This window comes from Lissotriton helveticus, chromosome 7 (assembly GCF_964261635.1).
Source record: "Lissotriton helveticus chromosome 7, aLisHel1.1, whole genome shotgun sequence".
Lineage (NCBI taxonomy): Eukaryota > Metazoa > Chordata > Amphibia > Caudata > Salamandridae > Lissotriton > Lissotriton helveticus.
In genome coordinates this window covers 1,570,583,427-1,570,606,760 of record NC_136068.1, presented here as the reverse complement: position 1 = coordinate 1,570,606,760, position 23,334 = coordinate 1,570,583,427, and the positions used below count along the sequence as shown (strand labels likewise).

Genomic DNA, 23,334 nt, shown 5'->3' with positions numbered 1-23,334 from the left:
AGCAAAATGATGTGCCGGGCAGATGCTCCTCCACTTCAAGTGAGATGCTGAGTGGTTGGCGAATTGCTGGGACCCTGTCAGCTTTTGGAGTAATGTTGTTTATCGATAGACCATTAAGGCTTTGTGATATGCACAAGTCTGAAGATGATAATCTTTAAATGATGCTGTTTATTCTAGTTCTGATTTAACAACAAATGACTAATGCAGTCCTTCTCTTTTCTCTTCTTCAGTCTGGATTGAGCATGCCGGTACCACCGTGGAGAAAGGACGCCCCTCAAAAGAAAAACAACCCACAGGTGAGTGTTCAGGTTTTCTTGCCTTTAGGCCATTGGGAAGGGTATGTGAGGGAAGTCACCACCTTAGTCCTAACCCGTCACCACGTGAGTGTAATTCCTTTTTAGTTACTTGGCACTGGTTAACTATTTTGAGAAATTCTTTAATTTCATGAGAAAAAAAAATAGGGTAGCGAAAATCACTCTCCACGTTTAAACTAGGGAAGTAGGTCAAGTATTTGCTTATTGTTTCCTGTTTTATCAGATACCCTTTGTCTGGTTATTTGGAATGCGGTTAAACTGGAGAGCCCTCCGCTTTTTCAGCCCCCACGTGTTCCCCTTACTCCCTCCCAATTCCCGGTCTTTCCAAGTACCCAAGCACGTACCTGGGCTAGCCACGCTACTTCAGGCTTGGCACTGCATGTGACTCACTAGATGCTAGGTAACGAGGTGAACAAAAAAAGGCGCTCTACTCAATATCTGGGTCAATTATTAAATTAATATCAGTCTCTGCCGGTGCTCTAAGGGGAAGAGGAGTTAGTTACCTCACAACCCCACCACAATCCGCAAATGCAGAAAACAAACAGACAAAATGTACCCTCCCGAGCACTCAATTCTTAATTAAATGATTAGTGTACATATGTTTATTCTTCTTCTGTATGAAAATATTCTCCAATTGGCACAGTTCTTTGATCTGAATGTCCAAATATATATATATTTGTCAACGAGGACCGGAGGTATTCTCTGCGCTCACGGAACATTCCTCAACCAGCAGGCCAAGCGGCAGCCAAAAGCGCCACATCAGAAGGCGCAATACCAAAGCGCGGTGGAGGAAGAGGCAACACACGCAGGCATTGGAACAAATAACCACGATACAAGAGAACACTGTAATTAACTTGACTGACTTGGTACTTTCAAAGGCAGAGGAACAACTTCTCTCTCTGGGCCTTTCTTACTGTCCTCCCAATGACTTTTCATATACTCAGGCACGCATCGATGTCTTCAAATTTATTAGAAAAATAAAACTCATGAAATATTTTCTAATTCATCCACAAACAACAAATAGAGACATTGAAACTCCCGTCGAGACATCTGAGCAACAACCATTACGCGTAAAAAATCTAGTAGGTCTTCAAACTTTGATCTCTTTGGCCTATGAGGACAGTTCTCAACAATCTCCCACAGTCAGCCAAGTGACTCCAGTTAACAAAACATCACCAACTCCATTTCGAGGAAAATCAACGTTTTTACCTTTGATGCCTAAAGACGCCTTGGATGTATTCAGTGATAGAGTTATCACAGAACTAAAAACATTGAATAGAGCTATTTTGGGAAAGAAAAAACAAATTGACTTCAATAATCAACAATATACAACTCTTATTAAGAAAATACAAGGTAACACAAATGTGATAGTCAAGAATGCGGACAAGGGGGGGAACACTGTTTTGTGGGCAAAATCTGATTATCTTCAGGAGGCAGCTCGCCAATTAGGTGACCCCCTCTGTTACTCTAAATCCAGCAAATTTGCCATGTTAAAAACATATGATAACACCAGAAAGAACATCAGTCACTGGCAAAGGCTGGGTCTTCTCACCAAAGAAGAAGCTACATTTCTAAATGTAACACATCCAATCACCCCTCTTTTCTATCTTTTACCCTAAATCCATAAATGTACCTCCCCAGTTCCAGGCAGTCCTATTATTTCGGCACAAGGTAGCATTAATGAGAATCTTTCCAAATACGTAGATTTTTTCCTCCAATCCCACATGATCTCACTTCCCTCTTACCTCAAACACACTACTGATTTTTTAGTTAAAATTAGTCAAGTCACTTGGTGTTCTGATTTTTGTTTCCTGGTCATGGATATAGAATCACTTTACACCAGCATCAATCATCTGCAAGGTTTGGAAGCTATCCGACACTTTCTCGACACACGAGCGGCTACTTTCAGAGAACATAATTCAATGTTGTTGGAAATGATACGCATTTGTTTATTTAACAACTATTTCCAATTTGACAGAGATATCTTCCACCAAGAGCGTGGTGTTGCTATGGGTTCGTGCTTCTCCCCCAGTTATTCATGTTTACATGTTGGCTGGTGGGAGGAGCACGTCCTCCGTAGAACCCACGGTCAATGGCTTCAGCATCTAGTCCATTATTGGCGGTTTATAGATGATATTTTTATCATCTGGAAGGGAACGCAAGAACAAGCAGCTCTCTTCGTTAATGATATCAACATCAACAACAGGAACTTAAAGTTTACCGCTAAAATAACATCTACCTCTGCAGAGTTTTTAGATGTTCAAGTTTACATTGACCAGGGTCAGATTCACACCAAACTATATAGAAAAAGCACTGCGGGAAACTCCATTCTTCATGCCCGCAGTGCGCACCCACCACACACCATCAATAGCATTCCGCTAGGCGAATTTATTCGCATTAAAAGAATTTGTAGTAATCCTGAGGTTACTAATCAGTGTCTAGCTGATTCCATGCAAAGATTTTTAAGACGCGGTTATAAACAAGATCTTTTAAACCGTGCCCTCTCTAAAGCACAAAAACGCTCGAGGGACGAACTTTTGACACCCAGTTCTAAACCTATCTCAGAATCTATTTCTGGGGGTTCAGTTCGTTTTATCACCACCTATTGTTCCCAGGTGCACAAATTAAGGCGCGTCATCAAGGCACAGTGGCCGATTGTATTAACGGATGTTATCCTAGGCCCTATGTTACCTAAAACACCAGCAATTACTTTTAGGAGGGCTCCGTCCATGAAAGATGCTTTGGACAAAACACAACCTGAGCTCTCCTCCAAAATCTCTTGGTTTACCAAACCAGGTTTTTTTAGATGCACGTACTGCCGGGCATGCACTTTTGCTGTTAATGGTACACATCAGCCTTTAGTGATAAACCTATACAAATAAATGAACATCTTACTTGTCGTAGTGATTTTGTCATTTACCAACTTACCTGCACTTGCTCACTTTCTTACATCGGGAGCACTAAGTTGCCCGCTAATCAGCGCATTTTGCAGCATATACGGGCAATAATAAATTCTGACATGAATTACCCAGTGGCACGCCACTTTAAGGCAGTCCATGACAAAAAACTGAAAGATCTGAAATACACTTTATTGTGCTCAGTTCCCAATCCAGGACGAGGTGGTGACCGAGAAAGGCTTCTTAGGCAAAGGGAAGCATACTTTATTCTGCTACTTGACACTTGATCACCTAATGGGTTGAATGCATTTGATGAATTACACCATTTCCTATAATGCGGTAGTCTAATGAATTGTTTTTCTTTGAGGTGAAATTTGATTATCTGAAATATTGCTTATGAATGGTCTATGCATAAAAATGATGAAATTACATGCATGATGTTGTTATATAACTAAAAAGCCATGTTATAGGTTCCAAAAGGGTTCACAGTCGTCTGACGTTTTAATTGTAATATTATTTTTTAATATGATTTTCTTTTCACATTTAACAGCACTTACACTATATATAACCTAGCATTGATAAATTGTATGCAATACATGGACACAGAGGAATTGATTTGATTTTGACTGGTGCAACTCAGTATTACTTATCATGCACTTGCATTTGATTTGTGACTGTCATTAATGTGTGCCACATCGCAGACATTATTGTGGGAGCATTTAGTCCTTTTTTGATATTATTTACTCAATGTCGTATTAAGTATTATTATGTACTTGTACAAAATTGATTTAAGGAAGTTATTTATGAATTGAGATTGATTACTCTCATGAGTTGCTTTGAGCACTAAGCTACAATTCCTCCGGTTGTACCATCTCGCTATTGAACGCGTTTAAATATTTACTTTAATGCTTGGTTTAATTCTTGTTTACCCATGCGTCCTGTTTCTTTAGGCGCATGGGCTTTTATTCACTATAAATGTACCAGCCTACTTCTGGCGCGTCATGTGACCAAGCTCCGCCCGCGGAGCGAAACGCGTCAGGGAGAGCACTTGCTCTGGCATTTACAGAAAATAAAATTCTGCACTGCTGACACTTCATTGGTGTGATGGTGTTTTGATATCTGACTAAGTATACTTGAGAAGAGGAGAGGAGGTCTGCGCCCGTGTGTGACCGCAGCAAGAGGCGGTCGGGATTCTTTTGAGATATATATATATATATATATATATATATATATTTTCAACAAAATTTGCCAGTCCCCCAGCCTATCTGGCGGCGGTGGGCTTGAGCGAGAAGGCGGCCCTCAAATATCCCAAGGAACAGCAACTTTTCAATTCAAAAGAAGTCAGCTAAAGCCCAAATTCATTAGCGTGAAGATTTATTAACACACAGGGATGCCAAAAAACACCCGACGCGTTTCGGTGCAGCCGCACCTTGGTCACAGGTAACAATAGTTTTTGCATTCAAAGTTTATAAAGTGAACAAACCATAATCATAAAAGTAGGACTACTTGTTCCTTCACAGATGAATATTGTACCACTATATGGCGGCCATCTTTAAATGTCTTATTGGATAAAGCATATGTCTGCATTTCTCAATATTTCATGGAGGACATTTATAATATCAACTATAGTTGAGGCTAAACTGAAAAAAACTAATTCCCATGATAATTATTAAATAATAATTGTAGTTTAAACGTTGCAAATCAAATCACTGTAGGACTTATATAACACGCTATGCGTTACACGTTTGTTTGCAAACGGTACAATTCTGCCCTAGTGGGCCTGAAAACGCCTCTTTATATAGTTGCAAATTCTGTACAAATGTATGTGGTCTATGTACAAAAAACACACAATTCTGCCCCAGTGGGCTCATATTCAAAAATAACACTTCCATAATGTCTTGACACTCAAAGTTCTGACGCAGAGATGCAATTGCTTATATTGGTCCATATCATTCAGCAGCCAATGGTTTCACATCCTTACTGTGTATGGACATATATGTCTCCTACAAACATAAAAACAATAAAGTCACTAAAGTGTACAAACAATTTAAAAACTGCATACAAAGCTTCATATTTACAGTTTTACAGTGTCCAGCCTTCTTTACTACAGTGGGTGATAGATGATTCTGTAGGGCCTTAACCCAAATGAACAGATAATTCTTCATCTTTGTTTAACCCCAACGTTTGCACGGTATCATATTTAATTATGAATTTAGACTCGAGTTGGCGTAAATGTCTGACCAAGGTGCGGCAGCACCGAAACGCGTCCGGTGTTTTTTGGCATCCCTGTGTGTTAATAAATCTTCAAGCTAACGAATTTGGGCTTGAGCTGACTTCTTTTGAATTGAAAAGTTGCTGTTACTTGGGATATATATATATATATATATATATGAACAGAAAGTCGATACCTTACGCTTTAAAAAGGACGACAGCGGACCCAAGTCTTCAAGGTGCAATAATATTTATTTGTGCAAATTACCCGCACCTCCGCCATGACGCGTTTCGGGCCTCCTTGGCCCTTGATCACATGACACGCTATGGAGTGATTACAAACAATTTAAAGTGGCAGTGCACGTTGCTATGGTGATCATTATCATAGACATAAAAGAAATAAATATCCACATTCAGTCCATCACTTGTTGTTTTTTGCAATTGCCGCCCTAAGTGCGCTGGGGATGCCCAGACGTGGGTCCCAGGCACTCCACACCACTTGGAGTCAAGCTAGCCGGGCTGAAGAGAGGTGTTACCTCGAAACCGGTCCGGTCCTCGGATGCTTGATTCCGGTCTGGGAAAGATATGGCTGTTGTAGTTCGGACTGGACTGTTCCCATGGGGCAACAGGGTCAGAGCTGATTTGCATAAAGCCATTATCTGACCCAGGGTGGTGTGGAGTGCAAAAAAACGATGGATTTGGGCCCAGATCTTTTGACTGGGGGAGTGTGTGACATTGATCCACATTCAGTCCATCACTTGTTGTTTTTTGCAATTGCCGCCCTAAGTGCGCTGGGGATGCCCAGACGTGGGTCCCAGGCACTCCACACCACTTGGAGTCAAGCTAGCCGGGCTGAAGAGAGGTGTTACCTCGAAACCGGTCCGGTCCTCGGATGCTTGATTCCGGTCTGGGAAAGATATGGCTGTTGTAGTTCGGACTGGACTGTTCCCATGGGGCAACAGGGTCAGAGCTGATTTGCATAAAGCCATTATCTGACCCAGGGTGGTGTGGAGTGCAAAAAAACGATGGATTTGGGCCCAGATCTTTTGACTGGGGGAGTGTGTGACATTGATCCACATTCAGTCCATCACTTGTTGTTTTTTGCAATTGCCGCCCTAAGTGCGCTGGGGATGCCCAGACGTGGGTCCCAGGCACTCCACACCACTTGGAGTCAAGCTAGCCGGGCTGAAGAGAGGTGTTACCTCGAAACCGGTCCGGTCCTCGGATGCTTGATTCCGGTCTGGGAAAGATATGGCTGTTGTAGTTCGGACTGGACTGTTCCCATGGGGCAACAGGGTCAGAGCTGATTTGCATAAAGCCATTATCTGACCCAGGGTGGTGTGGAGTGCAAAAAAACGATGGATTTGGGCCCAGATCTTTTGACTGGGGGAGTGTGTGACATTGATCCACATTCAGTCCATCACTTGTTGTTTTTTGCAATTGCCGCCCTAAGTGCGCTGGGGATGCCCAGACGTGGGTCCCAGGCACTCCACACCACTTGGCGTCAAGCTAGCCGGGCTGAAGAGAGGTGTTACCTCGAAACCGGTCCGGTCCTCGGATGCTTGATTCCGGTCTGGGAAAGATATGGCTGTTGTAGTTCGGACTGGACTGTTCCCATGGGGCAACAGGGTCAGAGCTGATTTGCATAAAGCCATTATCTGACCCAGGGTGGTGTGGAGTGCAAAAAAACGATGGATTTGGGCCCAGATCTTTTGACTGGGGGAGTGTGTGACATTGATCCACATTCAGTCCATCACTTGTTGTTTTTTGCAATTGCCGCCCTAAGTGCGCTGGGGATGCCCAGACGTGGGTCCCAGGCACTCCACACCACTTGGAGTCAAGCTAGCCGGGCTGAAGAGAGGTGTTACCTCGAAACCGGTCCGGTCCTCGGATGCTTGATTCCGGTCTGGGAAAGATATGGCTGTTGTAGTTCGGACTGGACTGTTCCCATGGGGCAACAGGGTCAGAGCTGATTTGCATAAAGCCATTATCTGACCCAGGGTGGTGTGGAGTGCAAAAAAACGATGGATTTGGGCCCAGATCTTTTGACTGGGGGAGTGTGTGACATTGATCCACATTCAGTCCATCACTTGTTGTTTTTTGCAATTGCCGCCCTAAGTGCGCTGGGGATGCCCAGACGTGGGTCCCAGGCACTCCACACCACTTGGAGTCAAGCTAGCCGGGCTGAAGAGAGGTGTTACCTCGAAACCGGTCCGGTCCTCGGATGCTTGATTCCGGTCTGGGAAAGATATGGCTGTTGTAGTTCGGACTGGACTGTTCCCATGGGGCAACAGGGTCAGAGCTGATTTGCATAAAGCCATTATCTGACCCAGGGTGGTGTGGAGTGCAAAAAAACGATGGATTTGGGCCCAGATCTTTTGACTGGGGGAGTGTGTGACATTGATCCACATTCAGTCCATCACTTGTTGTTTTTTGCAATTGCCGCCCTAAGTGCGCTGGGGATGCCCAGACGTGGGTCCCAGGCACTCCACACCACTTGGAGTCAAGCTAGCCGGGCTGAAGAGAGGTGTTACCTCGAAACCGGTCCGGTCCTCGGATGCTTGATTCCGGTCTGGGAAAGATATGGCTGTTGTAGTTCGGACTGGACTGTTCCCATGGGGCAACAGGGTCAGAGCTGATTTGCATAAAGCCATTATCTGACCCAGGGTGGTGTGGAGTGCAAAAAAATGATGGATTTGGGCCCAGATCTTTTGACTGGGGGAGTGTGTGACATTGATCCACATTCAGTCCATCACTTGTTGTTTTTTGCAATTGCCGCCCTAAGTGCGCTGGGGATGCCCAGACGTGGGTCCCAGGCACTCCACACCACTTGGAGTCAAGCTAGCCGGGCTGAAGAGAGGTGTTACCTCGAAACCGGTCCGGTCCTCGGATGCTTGATTCCGGTCTGGGAAAGATATGGCTGTTGTAGTTCGGACTGGACTGTTCCCATGGGGCAACAGGGTCAGAGCTGATTTGCATAAAGCCATTATCTGACCCAGGGTGGTGTGGAGTGCAAAAAAACGATGGATTTGGGCCCAGATCTTTTGACTGGGGGAGTGTGTGACATTGATCCACATTCAGTCCATCACTTGTTGTTTTTTGCAATTGCCGCCCTAAGTGCGCTGGGGATGCCCAGACGTGGGTCCCAGGCACTCCACACCACTTGGAGTCAAGCTAGCCGGGCTGAAGAGAGGTGTTACCTCGAAACCGGTCCGGTCCTCGGATGCTTGATTCCGGTCTGGGAAAGATATGGCTGTTGTAGTTCGGACTGGACTGTTCCCATGGGGCAACAGGGTCAGAGCTGATTTGCATAAAGCCATTATCTGACCCAGGGTGGTGTGGAGTGCAAAAAAACGATGGATTTGGGCCCAGATCTTTTGACTGGGGGAGTGTGTGACATTGATCCACATTCAGTCCATCACTTGTTGTTTTTTGCAATTGCCGCCGTAAGTGCGCTGGGGATGTCCAGACGTGGGTCCCAGGCACTCCACACCACTTGGAGTCAAGCTAGCCGGGCTGAAGAGAGGTGTTACCTCGAAACCGGTCCGGTCCTCGGATGCTTGATTCCGGTCTGGGAAAGATATGGCTGTTGTAGTTCGGACTGGACTGTTCCCATGGGGCAACAGGGTCAGAGCTGATTTGCATAAAGCCATTATCTGACCCAGGGTGGTGTGGAGTGCAAAAAAACGATGGATTTGGGCCCAGATCTTTTGACTGGGGGAGTGTGTGACATTGATCCACATTCAGTCCATCACTTGTTGTTTTTTGCAATTGCCGCCCTAAGTGCGCTGGGGATGCCCAGACGTGGGTCCCAGGCACTCCACACCACTTGGAGTCAAGCAAGCCGGGCTGAAGAGAGGTGTTACCTCGAAACCGGTCCGGTCCTCGGATGCTTGATTCCGGTCTGGGAAAGATATGGCTGTTGTAGTTCGGACTGGACTGTTCCCATGGGGCAACAGGGTCAGAGCTGATTTGCATAAAGCCATTATCTGACCCAGGGTGGTGTGGAGTGCAAAAAAACGATGGATTTGGGCCCAGATCTTTTGACTGGGGGAGTGTGTGACATTGATCCACATTCAGTCCATCACTTGTTGTTTTTTGCAATCACTTTACACCAGCATCAATCATCTGCAAGGTTTGGAAGCTATCCGACACTTTCTCGACACACGAGCGGCTACTTTCAGAGAACATAATTCAATGTTGTTGGAAATGATACGCATTTGTTTATTTAACAACTATTTCCAATTTGACAGAGATATCTTCCACCAAGAGCGTGGTGTTGCTATGGGTTCGTGCTTCTCCCCCAGTTATTCATGTTTACATGTTGGCTGGTGGGAGGAGCACGTCCTCCGTAGAACCCACGGTCAATGGCTTCAGCATCTAGTCCATTATTGGCGGTTTATAGATGATATTTTTATCATCTGGAAGGGAACGCAAGAACAAGCAGCTCTCTTCGTTAATGATATCAACATCAACAACAGGAACTTAAAGTTTACCGCTAAAATAACATCTACCTCTGCAGAGTTTTTAGATGTTCAAGTTTACATTGACCAGGGTCAGATTCACACCAAACTATATAGAAAAAGCACTGCGGGAAACTCCATTCTTCATGCCCGCAGTGCGCACCCACCACACACCATCAATAGCATTCCGCTAGGCGAATTTATTCGCATTAAAAGAATTTGTAGTAATCCTGAGGTTACTAATCAGTGTCTAGCTGATTCCATGCAAAGATTTTTAAGACGCGGTTATAAACAAGATCTTTTAAACCGTGCCCTCTCTAAAGCACAAAAACGCTCGAGGGACGAACTTTTGACACCCAGTTCTAAACCTATCTCAGAATCTATTTCTGGGGGTTCAGTTCGTTTTATCACCACCTATTGTTCCCAGGTGCACAAATTAAGGCGCGTCATCAAGGCACAGTGGCCGATTGTATTAACGGATGTTATCCTAGGCCCTATGTTACCTAAAACACCAGCAATTACTTTTAGGAGGGCTCCGTCCATGAAAGATGCTTTGGACAAAACACAACCTGAGCTCTCCTCCAAAATCTCTTGGTTTACCAAACCAGGTTTTTTTAGATGCACGTACTGCCGGGCATGCACTTTTGCTGTTAATGGTACACATCAGCCTTTAGTGATAAACCTATACAAATAAATGAACATCTTACTTGTCGTAGTGATTTTGTCATTTACCAACTTACCTGCACTTGCTCACTTTCTTACATCGGGAGCACTAAGTTGCCCGCTAATCAGCGCATTTTGCAGCATATACGGGCAATAATAAATTCTGACATGAATTACCCAGTGGCACGCCACTTTAAGGCAGTCCATGACAAAAAACTGAAAGATCTGAAATACACTTTATTGTGCTCAGTTCCCAATCCAGGACGAGGTGGTGACCGAGAAAGGCTTCTTAGGCAAAGGGAAGCATACTTTATTCTGCTACTTGACACTTGATCACCTAATGGGTTGAATGCATTTGATGAATTACACCATTTCCTATAATGCGGTAGTCTAATGAATTGTTTTTCTTTGAGGTGAAATTTGATTATCTGAAATATTGCTTATGAATGGTCTATGCATAAAAATGATGAAATTACATGCATGATGTTGTTATATAACTAAAAAGCCATGTTATAGGTTCCAAAAGGGTTCACAGTCGTCTGACGTTTTAATTGTAATATTATTTTTTAATATGATTTTCTTTTCACATTTAACAGCACTTACACTATATATAACCTAGCATTGATAAATTGTATGCAATACATGGACACAGAGGAATTGATTTGATTTTGACTGGTGCAACTCAGTATTACTTATCATGCACTTGCATTTGATTTGTGACTGTCATTAATGTGTGCCACATCGCAGACATTATTGTGGGAGCATTTAGTCCTTTTTTGATATTATTTACTCAATGTCGTATTAAGTATTATTATGTACTTGTACAAAATTGATTTAAGGAAGTTATTTATGAATTGAGATTGATTACTCTCATGAGTTGCTTTGAGCACTAAGCTACAATTCCTCCGGTTGTACCATCTCGCTATTGAACGCGTTTAAATATTTACTTTAATGCTTGGTTTAATTCTTGTTTACCCATGCGTCCTGTTTCTTTAGGCGCATGGGCTTTTATTCACTATAAATGTACCAGCCTACTTCTGGCGCGTCATGTGACCAAGCTCCGCCCGCGGAGCGAAACGCGTCAGGGAGAGCACATGCTCTGGCATTTACAGAAAATAAAATTCTGCACTGCTGACACTTCATTGGTGTGATGGTGTTTTGATATCTGACTAAGTATACTTGAGAAGAGGAGAGGAGGTCTGCGCCCGTGTGTGACCGCAGCAAGAGGCGGTCGGGATTCTTTTGAGATATATATATATATATATATATATATATATATATATATATATATATATATTTTCAACAAAATTCGCCGGTCCCCCAGCCTATCTGGCGGCGGTGGGCTTGAGCGAGAAGGCGGCCCTCAAATATCCCAAGGAACAGCAACTTTTCAATTCAAAAGAAGTCAGCTAAAGCCCAAATTCATTAGCGTGAAGATTTATTAACACACAGGGATGCCAAAAAACACCCGACGCGTTTCGGTGCAGCCGCACCTTGGTCACAGGTAACAATAGTTTTTGCATTCAAAGTTTATAAAGTGAACAAACCATAATCATAAAAGTAGGACTACTTGTTCCTTCACAGATGAATATTGTACCACTATATGGCGGCCATCTTTAAATGTCTTATTGGATAAAGCATATGTCTGCATTTCTCAATATTTCATGGAGGACATTTATAATATCAACTATAGTTGAGGCTAAACTGAAAAAAACTAATTCCCATGATAATTATTAAATAATAATTGTAGTTTAAACGTTGCAAATCAAATCACTGTAGGACTTATATAACACGCTATGCGTTACACGTTGTTTGTTTGCAAACGGTACAATTCTGCCCTAGTGGGCCTGAAAACGCCTCTTTATATAGTTGAAAATTCTGTACAAATGTATGTGGTCTATGTACAAAAAACACACAATTCTGCCCCAGTGGGCTCATATTCAAAAATAACACTTCCATAATGTCTTGACACTCAAAGTTCTGACGCAGAGATGCAATTGCTTATATTGGTCCATATCATTCAGCAGCCAATGGTTTCACATCCTTACTGTGTATGGACATATATGTCTCCTACAAACATAAAAACAATAAAGTCACTAAAGTGTACAAACAATTTAAAAACTGCATACAAAGCTTCATATTTACAGTTTTACAGTGTCCAGCCTTCTTTACTACAGTGGGTGATAGATGATTCTGTAGGGCCTTAACCCAAATGAACAGATAATTCTTCATCTTTGTTTAACCCCAACGTTTGCACGGTATCATATTTAATTATGAATTTAGACTCGAGTTGGCGTAAATGTCTGACCAAGGTGCGGCAGCACCGAAACGCGTCCGGTGTTTTTTGGCATCCCTGTGTGTTAATAAATCTTCACGCTAACGAATTTGGGCTTGAGCTGACTTCTTTTGAATTGAAAAGTTGCTGTTACTTGGGATATATATATATATATATATATATGAACAGAAAGTCGATACCTTACGCTTTAAAAAGGACGACAGCGGACCCAAGTCTTCAAGGTGCAATAATATTTATTTGTGCAAATTACCCGCACCTCCGCCATGACGCGTTTCGGGCCTCCTTGGCCCTTGATCACATGACACGCTATGGAGTGATTACAAACAATTTAAAGTGGCAGTGCACGTTGCTATGGTGATCATTATCATAGACATAAAAGAAATAAATATTCAGCAGCTAGTCGTTTACAATAAAAAACGAATACTGTTTAAAATCTAGAGCCCTTTTACAAATGATAAAATATAATCATGAGTAAAAACAGGATTAGATAAAAAATCATAACAATTGCTGCTAAAATAGCAATTAAAACCACTTTTATCCTTCTGTCATGTAAAATTACATGCCTGTTTTAGTTGTATATGGTCATAATTGTAAAATACAATTACTAAAAAATGCAATATACTTTATACCACTCAATAGTCAGTCCATAATATAACATTAATAGGCACAACTGCTGCTGTTTATGTCAATTAGCAGTTCACCAGTTATAACGAACTGAGTTTATCTATAGCAATGTGCAAATGTGCAAAAAAGTGCAATTGAACCTGTGCAAACCAAAAATGTGCAAAATATGCAGTTACTGTCCAAAACCATTAAACAAAAACCACATATCCTAAAAAGAATTTTTTACTTTAAAAGTTAATTTCATCATAAAATTTAAAAAACAGATATTTTAAACCAGACTCATTTTTCCTATATGTATGCCAAATCCCATAATACGATGTCAATCAAGAGGCATAAAAAAATGTTAAATATATTGAATGATTATAAGCATGTATAGAAATCCTCCCCTGCGTTAAGACCCGTTGGATGTTTGCTGTCCAGGTTTAAGATGTAATGAGTTTCTAACTTGCGGAGCATTCCTTCTCTATCGCCACCTCTTCTCAGGGGCATGACTGCATCAATTACATAAAATTGTAACAAATTCAAATCTCTTTTGTGACAGTCATTAAAATGCCTGGCGTCAAGATATGCCTCATCACAATTAGTGATGGCCCTCATGTGCTGAAGCACCCTCTTGTGAACTGGAAGTTTGGTACTTCCAACATATCTGAGTGCACAAGGGCACTCCAACACGTAAATGGCATACTCAGTCTTGCATGTTAAGTATTTGGAGATAGGAATCTGTTTCTCAAAGAAAGGAGAGGTGTAAGATCTCTTGTTGACCCCATATTTACACGCTTTGCAGGTCATGCATTTAACAAAACCCGTCCGGGAGCTGAGCCAGTCGGTCTTAGCCAAGACCTCTGGACTACTGCTCACCAGGCTATTTTGCATAGATCCTGCTTTTCTATACGTGATGGTGGGTGAGTTCAATGATCCCATTTGTAAAATAGGGTCATTCTGAATGAGTGCCCAATGTTTACACATGATTCTTCTGATCGCCTGATGTTGTCTGTTGTATGTTACAATTAACCTGATGGACTTAGGTTCAGACACTGGGTGACCTATTTGTTTCATGGCTTTAGTGATTAGTGCTTCATCTCTGGGTAGGACCTCTGTACGCTTCATGGCTGATGTAATAATTTTATCAGAATAGCCTCTTGCGAGGAAGCGTAAGCGGCATGCTGCCTGTGCTTTCACCACATCTTGTTGTCTGCTGCAAATGCGTTTGATGCGTAGCATCTCCCCGTAGGGGATGCTATGAATCAAGTGGCGAGGATGGTGGCTGGTCGCATGCAGCAATGTATTGCCCGCTGTGGCCTTACGATGTAATTTAGTTTGAATTACATTATTGTCAATAAATACATCAACATCCAGAAAGTTCACTGTGGACCTACTTACATTAGAAGTGAATTTTAAGTTTAAGAAGTTATTGTTGAGGTCATCAATAAATGTCCTCGCCAAGCTTTCACCACCTCTCCATACCATAAAACGGTCATCTATGTACCTATACAAGCATACAACATGGTTGTGCATAGTTTCAGCGTGTTGGACTCTTAACCTGCCTCTCCCACAATCCCATATGTAGACAAGCGTAACTGGGGGAGAAGCAGGATCCCATCGCCACTACTCTAGTCTGTTGAAAGCACTTCTGCTGAAACATAAAAAAGTTATTGTATAGGCACATTTCCATCATGTTTACAAGCATGCTGTTATGCGAGTGACAATGTAACGGCCGTCTGTCCAAAAAATATTTCACAGCTTTAAGGCCATCAAAATGATTAATACTCGTATAGAGAGAGGTCACGTCTAACGTAATTAGTAAGTAGTCGTCCTGCCATTTAATGTCTTAATTTCTGAAGGAATTCTCCTGTGTCTTGTATAAAGGTGGGTAAACTAATCATGTGCTCCTGCAGAAAAAAATCAATGTACTTGGAAGTGTTTTCGAGGAGGCTTTTACAGGCGGAAATAATGGGCTTACCAGGTGGTTGCAATGGGTGCTTATGTATCTTGGGTATAAAGTAGATACACGGAATCACCGGATGGTCATTCTTCAAGAATTTGAACTCCTCTACGCTCAGCAAACCCAATCCTTTCCAGGCCACCAATTTTATGTAAAAGCTATTCCAGAATGCCTTTACCATTGCCACATCCACCCTTTTATAACAGTCTTTGTCATTTAAATGACGCCATGCCTCTTCCATATACTGGTCTCTAGGCCATATAATAACATTCCCACCTTTATCAGCCTGGCGAATAATCACAGATTTATTTGCATGTAACTTTTTAATCAAATCATGGTATAGTTGATCATGCTTGGAATATTTGTATTTACTTCGTGCCACCTTATGCTGCAATTTTGTGATGTCCGCTGTTACCAGGTCATGGTAATAGTCTATGTTGTCTTTAACCATTACCGGACAAAAAGTCGATTTTGCTTTGAAGTCCGTGAGCCCAGCACCTGATGATGGCTGGTTCATATCGCTTGTTGACAATTGAGTGCTTTCACTCTGCAAGCCAACTAAGACCATTCTTAGATTCATGTCCCCTGCTGGTTAGGATACCAGGGCTACTCACTGAGGTGGCTGTTTCCCCTGGTGTTCTCTCTTTTGATTGTTTAGAAGCATATTGAAACACATCCACTCTCGTTTGTGCATACCGAAAGTTGCTTGCGGGGTTATATATACATACACTCCAACACCGTGCCTCAGTAGCAGAAAGCAGCTCCCGCCCTGCCGCAAAAAAACTCCTCGGACACGGACCATAAAGTTAGTGCTAATTTTTTTTTTTTTTTAAGCAGATACATGCCGCATGTCGTTTCGGCTCCGTGGAGCCTTGCTCACATGACAGCGTATATAATACAAATGCTCCTTTTTAAAGTGACAGTGCCAGTTTTCAAATACACCACGTGACAGTGACTCAAAATAGACATAGAAGAAAGAATGACCTTAAGATATACAATTGTATGGTTAGGTGTGTATCGCTCAAAAAAAGGGGGGGAGCATATCTCATTTTTAAATAATAACAATTTATGTCTGATGTTAATTTTCAGCATTCTAACAGTAAAATACATGTTCTTAAGGCAGCACTTCATATGGTATGATAAAAAACACTTGCATCACATTGATTAAAAACATCGATAATAAATAGAAAATCAATGTCACCCAAACTAATCAATGTAAAAACACAAATAATACATGTAAAATACTGATCGTCCCTGTGGGTCATATCATCATAGTTTGTTAACAAACCAATGACTGTGAAGAACCGGTCCTTTTAATGGTCCAGCGGCGCAGGGTATGCCTGAAATCTTCGAGTTCACCTGTCCAGGTATACAGAGACACGGAACACTTTATTCGTGAGAAAGAGTAAATATTTATTTGGCTGCAGCCATGAACAGTGGTCCCAGAAGTAAAATATAGTAAGTTCTCGGGAGACTGCTGCTTCAATCCGCAGTGTACAATCTTTTATAGCAGTAGACACACCCACACCCAAACAATTCTGAACCAATCAACAGTGACTTTCTTGTTTGCCAAAGTGCGGCGTGATCAACGCGTGCTCTGATTTTTTACTCGTGCAACATCGTTTGCAACATAGTTAATCATGAACGTATCTAGTGACTTATACCACCCGCCACAAGGACAGACGAACCCAACTACAAACATGAGCCACAATGCGGGCTGGGATCTTACACAATCCCCTTTGTGTAAAGGATTGATCCTCTTGAGCAGAGCTAACAAGTAATAGTTTGCTTTTTAGCGAGCGTTGCATTTGTTTTTAGGGTCAAGGAGTGCTGAGCGCGTAACTTGAAAAGCCAGGCCTGGGTAACGGCAATAAAAAATGGAGTCTAAATACAAGATGGACGCGGTATTTGGACATTTCATATTTCCTCAACTGATCACAAAATGGTTCTTCATAAATCAGATTCTGTCTGTCTGATAAAGTGAAAGTTCGTGCTTAGTTGTGCAAATTCGCATCGTAAACATTATAGATCTTCATAGATCAAATTCTGACTATCTGATAAAGTGCAAGTACGTGCTTCATTGTGCAAATTCGCAATGTAACAATACCTCTCAATTATCATAACATTTGAAAGTGCATAGAGTACAGACATAATGCTTGGTTCCAATCATCTACTAACCATATTCTGTTTTCCAACTGCACCTTGCTATATGCTGATAATAAATGACTTCTCCAATGTATACCTTTTTATGTGCAAAAAATGCAAATTTGTGCAAATTAGCAAATGGTATACTAATGTATGTCATATGTTCAAATAACAGACAGAATCAATATTTCATACGGTAGAAAATGGTACCTCTAGTGATGCCGGATGGCCAATTGTATCATAACATTGTATAAAGTGCGGACGTGCCTATGTTTGTATAGCCCCTATATGAGTAGTTACTATTATGAGCCTACAACCGATATCACATATTAGCTGTATAAGGTCAATCCTTCTAAAATGCAAAAATAACCGTGCTGATCACCAGGTGAAATTGTGTGTCAGAAGTTCAAATTGTGGTTCTTCTAATGTTCATAACCCACATTACAACCCCCGAAAGAAAAATAAAACCTATGTGGCTAAAAATTATTATTAATTTCCATCTTCTAGCAGCAACTGTGTTCAATTCCTTCATTTAGTGGCATTAGATAGATTGCCAATATTATCCATTTAATACACTGTGCAACAGGTATCTGGTGATCATTTATATCCTATTAGTAAAACTTTGGTAGACCATGCAGCAATTCGTTTCATTTGTTCATGTCCCCAGCCGGGGACATTATATGTCAACAAAAGGGTATAACGGAAGTTGACCGACAGGTGGCATAAGTTGATGAATGTAATACTATGGCATCAACTGTCTAAGGATACGCCAGCCAGCCTCCTAATTCTGCCTGAGACTTAGTTGGTGCCCACCTATCCCCTAGGGGTACTGGAGATTAGGGTAGACACGTGTTCATGTCTTCAGTGATGTTAAGACCTCCTGGAGACTTGGCTGTAATATATATCGAGTCTCCAATCTCCGAAGTTTGGCCTCCCTGTCACCTCCTCGCCTACTGGCTTTAACTGCTTCAATAACAAAATATTTGAGGCTAGTGTTGTCACCCTGATGTACATCGCGGAAATGCCTAGCCACCGGATATGTGTTGTCCTGGTTGGCTATTGCTCTTAAATGCTGAAGTATGCGTGTGTGCACAGCTAGCTTTGTGCTTCCGACATACTTCAGCAGACATCGGCATTGTAATACGTAGATGGCATATTCCGCTTTGCAAGTTAAAACCTGGGTGATTGGATGTTCCTGATTGCTAAAACCATCAGTGTAAGTTTTTTTGTTAATCCCATGTATACAGGATTTACAGGTTTTGCATCTGTAAAAGCCACTGTTATTTTGCAGCCATGTCGTTTTTTCAATGGTCTCAGGGCAGGTGTCTACCATTTGATCTTTTAAAGAGGGGGCTCTGCTGAAGTTAAGTGAAGCTCTACATGGTAATGTTGGTCCGATAACAGGGTCATTCAATACAATTGGCCAATTTCTATTGATGATATTATAAATAGCCTTATGTTGTTTACTATACCCTGTAATAATTCTGAACGTGTTGTTGCTACTGCTTCCCAATTCCACATTACTCGGATTCAACTCCCCTTCTAGGCTTCCTTCCTTCCTGTACTTATCAAGCAGATCCTGTCTGCTGTATCCGATAGATTTAATACGGGCACTTTCAATCAACTGATCAGAATAACCTCTCTCTAAAAATCTGCAACTGCTTGCAAGTTGAGCCGCTTCTAGATCTATTGGGTTGCTGCATACCCTCCCAATGCGCAGCATTTCCCCATAGGGAATGCTGGCAATAAGGTGGGCTGGATGTGCATTTCCCGCATGCAGGATAGTGTTTCCTGCTGTGCTTTTGCGGAATAGTTTAGTTTCCAACTTGCCATTCTTGACGTAGACCTCTGTGTCAAGGAAGGTGATGGAAGTTTGGCTCAGTGTTGCTGTAAATGCTAGATTTAGATTATTAGCATTGATACCCTTGATAGATTCGTATGCCTGCTGTTCACTACTTGTCCAGATTACAAACAAATCATCGATAAACCGATACCACCCAATTATGTTAGTATCAAAGACTTCCCGATGTTTGGTTTTGAGGACCAGCTCCTCCCAAGCTCCCATGTGCAAACACGCGAAGCTTGGGGAGAAGCTGGCCCCCATTGCCACACCCTGTAACTGTCGGTAAAGGAGATTATTATACATGAATACATTGTTAGATAAACAGTACTCAAGCATTTGCAGAAGCATAACATTGTGATCACTGAAGTGGTCGAATCGTCGTGATAAATAATGCTTTACTGCAGCCAATCCATCAGTGTGCACTATACTGGTGTTTAGGGTGGTGACGTCGAGTGCCATCATCCAATCACCCTCAACCCACTGTACTTTCTGCAAAAAAATCACCTGTGTCTTGTACATAGGATTCAAGTGAACGTACATTTCCCTGAAGAAAATAATCAATGTAGATTGATGTGCGTTCCAACAAATCTCCCCCGGCTGAGATGATATGCCTGCCAGGGGGGTTATTAACATCTTTATGTACCTTAGGAATAAAGAATGTTAAGGGAGTCACAGGGTTTTCAATCTTCAAATATTTGAATTCAGCATCAGAGATCATTTTTTAGCCTTCCATTTCAATAATTTGTGATGGTATTCCGTTTTGATGGTTTTTAATGTCATGATGTTAATCCTCTCATAACAACGACGAACACTGAGTTGGTGGTAGGCCTCCTTGTCATAATTACTTCTGGTCATAAGGACAATGTTGCCTCCTTTGTCACTTCCGAGTATGACAGCATTCTTCTCCTTAGCCAGGCGGCAGACAAGCGCTTCGTATTGCTGTGTCTGTCATATTTTTTCTTTTGCATACATGTTTTTCTCTGTAGGTCTTTGAGTTGTTTTACCATGTTTTCATGGAAGATGTCAATCACATCGCGTGGCAAGACTGGATTGAACACTGATGGAGGTTTGAACGGAGTCATGACAGTTGTCCGGTTGCCCAGGCTCTCCACCGCTCCTGTCTGGCAGGTGTTTGTCTGCTATTGGTCATATCCTGCCCCTTCAGTGACCCATAATTACACAATTTCCTCTGAGATGGGGGTCCCAGGTATATCAATGGGGCTGGTTGTTACTATTTGCTGGACCGTAGTGCTGTTCTTGGGTTGCACCATCAGGATTCAAGCAAGCCGGGCCGAAGACGCCTGAAATGGCAGAAACCGGTCCCCGGAAGCTTGTTTCCTTCCCAGTGTAAGAATTGGCTTTTGTAGTCTGGTCTGCCCTGTTCCCATGATGCACTGGGCCAGGGACAGACTAATTTGCATACAGCCAGGTTCTGAAACTGGGATGGTGCAATGAGCTAAAAAACGGTGTTGGATCTAGCCCTGATCTCTTGACTGGGTGAGAGTACTCTGCTTAATTCAGAGACTCTGTCCATCACCACCCCTTGTTGTAAATTATTTTGTCCACCCTAAGCGTGGAAGGGTATACTCAGATGTGAGTCCCTTGCTCATTGCACCATCAGGATTCAAGCAAGCCGGGCCGAAGACGCCTGAAATGGCAGAAACCGGTCCCCGGAAGCTTGTTTCCTTCCCAGTGTAAGAATTGGCTTTTGTAGTCTGGTCTGCCCTGTTCCCATGATGCACTGGGCCAGGGACAGACTAATTTGCATACAGCCAGGTTCTGAAACTGGGATGGTGCAATGAGCTAAAAAACGGTGTTGGATCTAGCCCTGATCTCTTGACTGGGTGAGAGTACTCTGCTTAATTCAGAGACTCTGTCCATCACCACCCCTTGTTGTAAATTATTTTGTCCACCCTAAGCGTGGAAGGGTATACTCAGATGTGAGTCCCTTGCTCATTGCACCATCAGGATTCAAGCAAGCCGGGCCGAAGACGCCTGAAATGGCAGAAACCGGTCCCCGGAAGCTTGTTTCCTTCCCAGTGTAAGAATTGGCTTTTGTAGTCTGGTCTGCCCTGTTCCCATGATGCACTGGGCCAGGGACAGACTAATTTGCATACAGCCAGGTTCTGAAACTGGGATGGTGCAATGAGCTAAAAAACGGTGTTGGATCTAGCCCTGATCTCTTGACTGGGTGAGAGTACTCTGCTTAATTCAGAGACTCTGTCCATCACCACCCCTTGTTGTAAATTATTTTGTCCACCCTAAGCGTGGAAGGGTATACTCAGATGTGAGTCCCTTGCTCATTGCACCATCAGGATTCAAGCAAGCCGGGCCGAAGACGCCTGACATGGCAGAAACCGGTCCCCGGAAGCTTGTTTCCTTCCCAGTGTAAGAATTGGCTTTTGTAGTCTGGTCTGCCCTGTTCCCATGATGCACTGGGCCAGGGACAGACTAATTTGCATACAGCCAGGTTCTGAAACTGGGATGGTGCAATGAGCTAAAAAACGGTGTTGGATCTAGCCCTGATCTCTTGACTGGGTGAGAGTACTCTGCTTAATTCAGAGACTCTGTCCATCACCACCCCTTGTTGTAAATTATTTTGTCCACCCTAAGCGTGGAAGGGTATACTCAGATGTGAGTCCCTTGCTCATTGCACCATCAGGATTCAAGCAAGCCGGGCCGAAGACGCCTGAAATGGCAGAAACCGGTCCCCGGAAGCTTGTTTCCTTCCCAGTGTAAGAATTGGCTTTTGTAGTCTGGTCTGCCCTGTTCCCATGATGCATTGGGCCAGGGACAGACTAATTTGCATACAGCCAGGTTCTGAAACTGGGATGGTGCAATGAGCTAAAAAACGGTGTTGGATCTAGCCCTGATCTCTTGACTGGGTGAGAGTACTCTGCTTAATTCAGAGACTCTGTCCATCACCACCCCTTGTTGTAAATTATTTTGTCCACCCTAAGCGTGGAAGGGTATACTCAGATGTGAGTCCCTTGCTCCTTGCACCATCAGGATTCAAGCAAGCCGGGCCGAAGACGCCTGAAATGGCAGAAACCGGTCCCCGGAAGCTTGTTTCCTTCCCAGTGTCAGAATTGGCTTTTGTAGTCTGGTCTGCCCTGTTCCCATGATGCACTGGGCCAGGGACAGACTAATTTGCATACAGCCAGGTTCTGAAACTGGGATGGTGCAATGAGCTAAAAAACGGTGTTGGATCTAGCCCTGATCTCTTGACTGGGTGAGAGTACTCTGCTTAATTCAGAGACTCTGTCCATCACCACCCCTTGTTGTAAATTATTTTGTCCACCCTAAGCGTGGAAGGGTATACTCAGATGTGAGTCCCTTGCTCATTGCACCATCAGGATTCAAGCAAGCCGGGCCGAAGACGCCTTGAATGGCAGAAACCGGTCCCCGGAAGCTTGTTTCCTTCCCAGTGTAAGAATTGGCTTTTGTAGTCTGGTCTGCCCTGTTCCCATGATGCACTGGGCCAGGGACAGACTAATTTGCATACAGCCAGGTTCTGAAACTGGGATGGTGCAATGAGCTAAAAAACGGTGTTGGATCTAGCCCTGATCTCTTGACTGGGTGAGAGTACTCTGCTTAATTCAGAGACTCTGTCCATCACCACCCCTTGTTGTAAATTATTTTGTCCACCCTAAGCGTGGAAGGGTATACTCAGATGTGAGTCCCTTGCTCATTGCACCATCAGGATTCAAGCAAGCCGGGCCGAAGACGCCTGAAATGGCAGAAACCGGTCCCCGGAAGCTTGTTTCCTTCCCAGTGTAAGAATTGGCTTTTGTAGTCTGGTCTGCCCTGTTCCCATGATGCACTGGGCCAGGGACAGACTAATTTGCATACAGCCAGGTTCTGAAACTGGGATGGTGCAATGAGCTAAAAAACGGTGTTGGATCTAGCCCTGATCTCTTGACTGGGTGAGAGTAC

The 23,334-nt window shown here is 43.0% G+C and overlaps 1 protein-coding gene across 6 annotated transcripts in view; it reads left to right on the top strand.

The window, feature by feature from the left end:
* The window catches only part of TEAD2 (TEA domain transcription factor 2), a 474,234-nt gene that overhangs the window by 6,060 nt on the left and 444,840 nt on the right, over window positions 1–23,334 (top strand). For all 6 annotated transcript variants that reach the window (XR_013598917.1, XR_013598916.1, XM_078655077.1 and 3 more), the window contains exon 2: window positions 231–296. The gene's annotated coding sequence lies outside the window, so the exon portion shown is untranslated. The remainder of the gene's footprint in view (window positions 1–230; window positions 297–23,334) is intronic.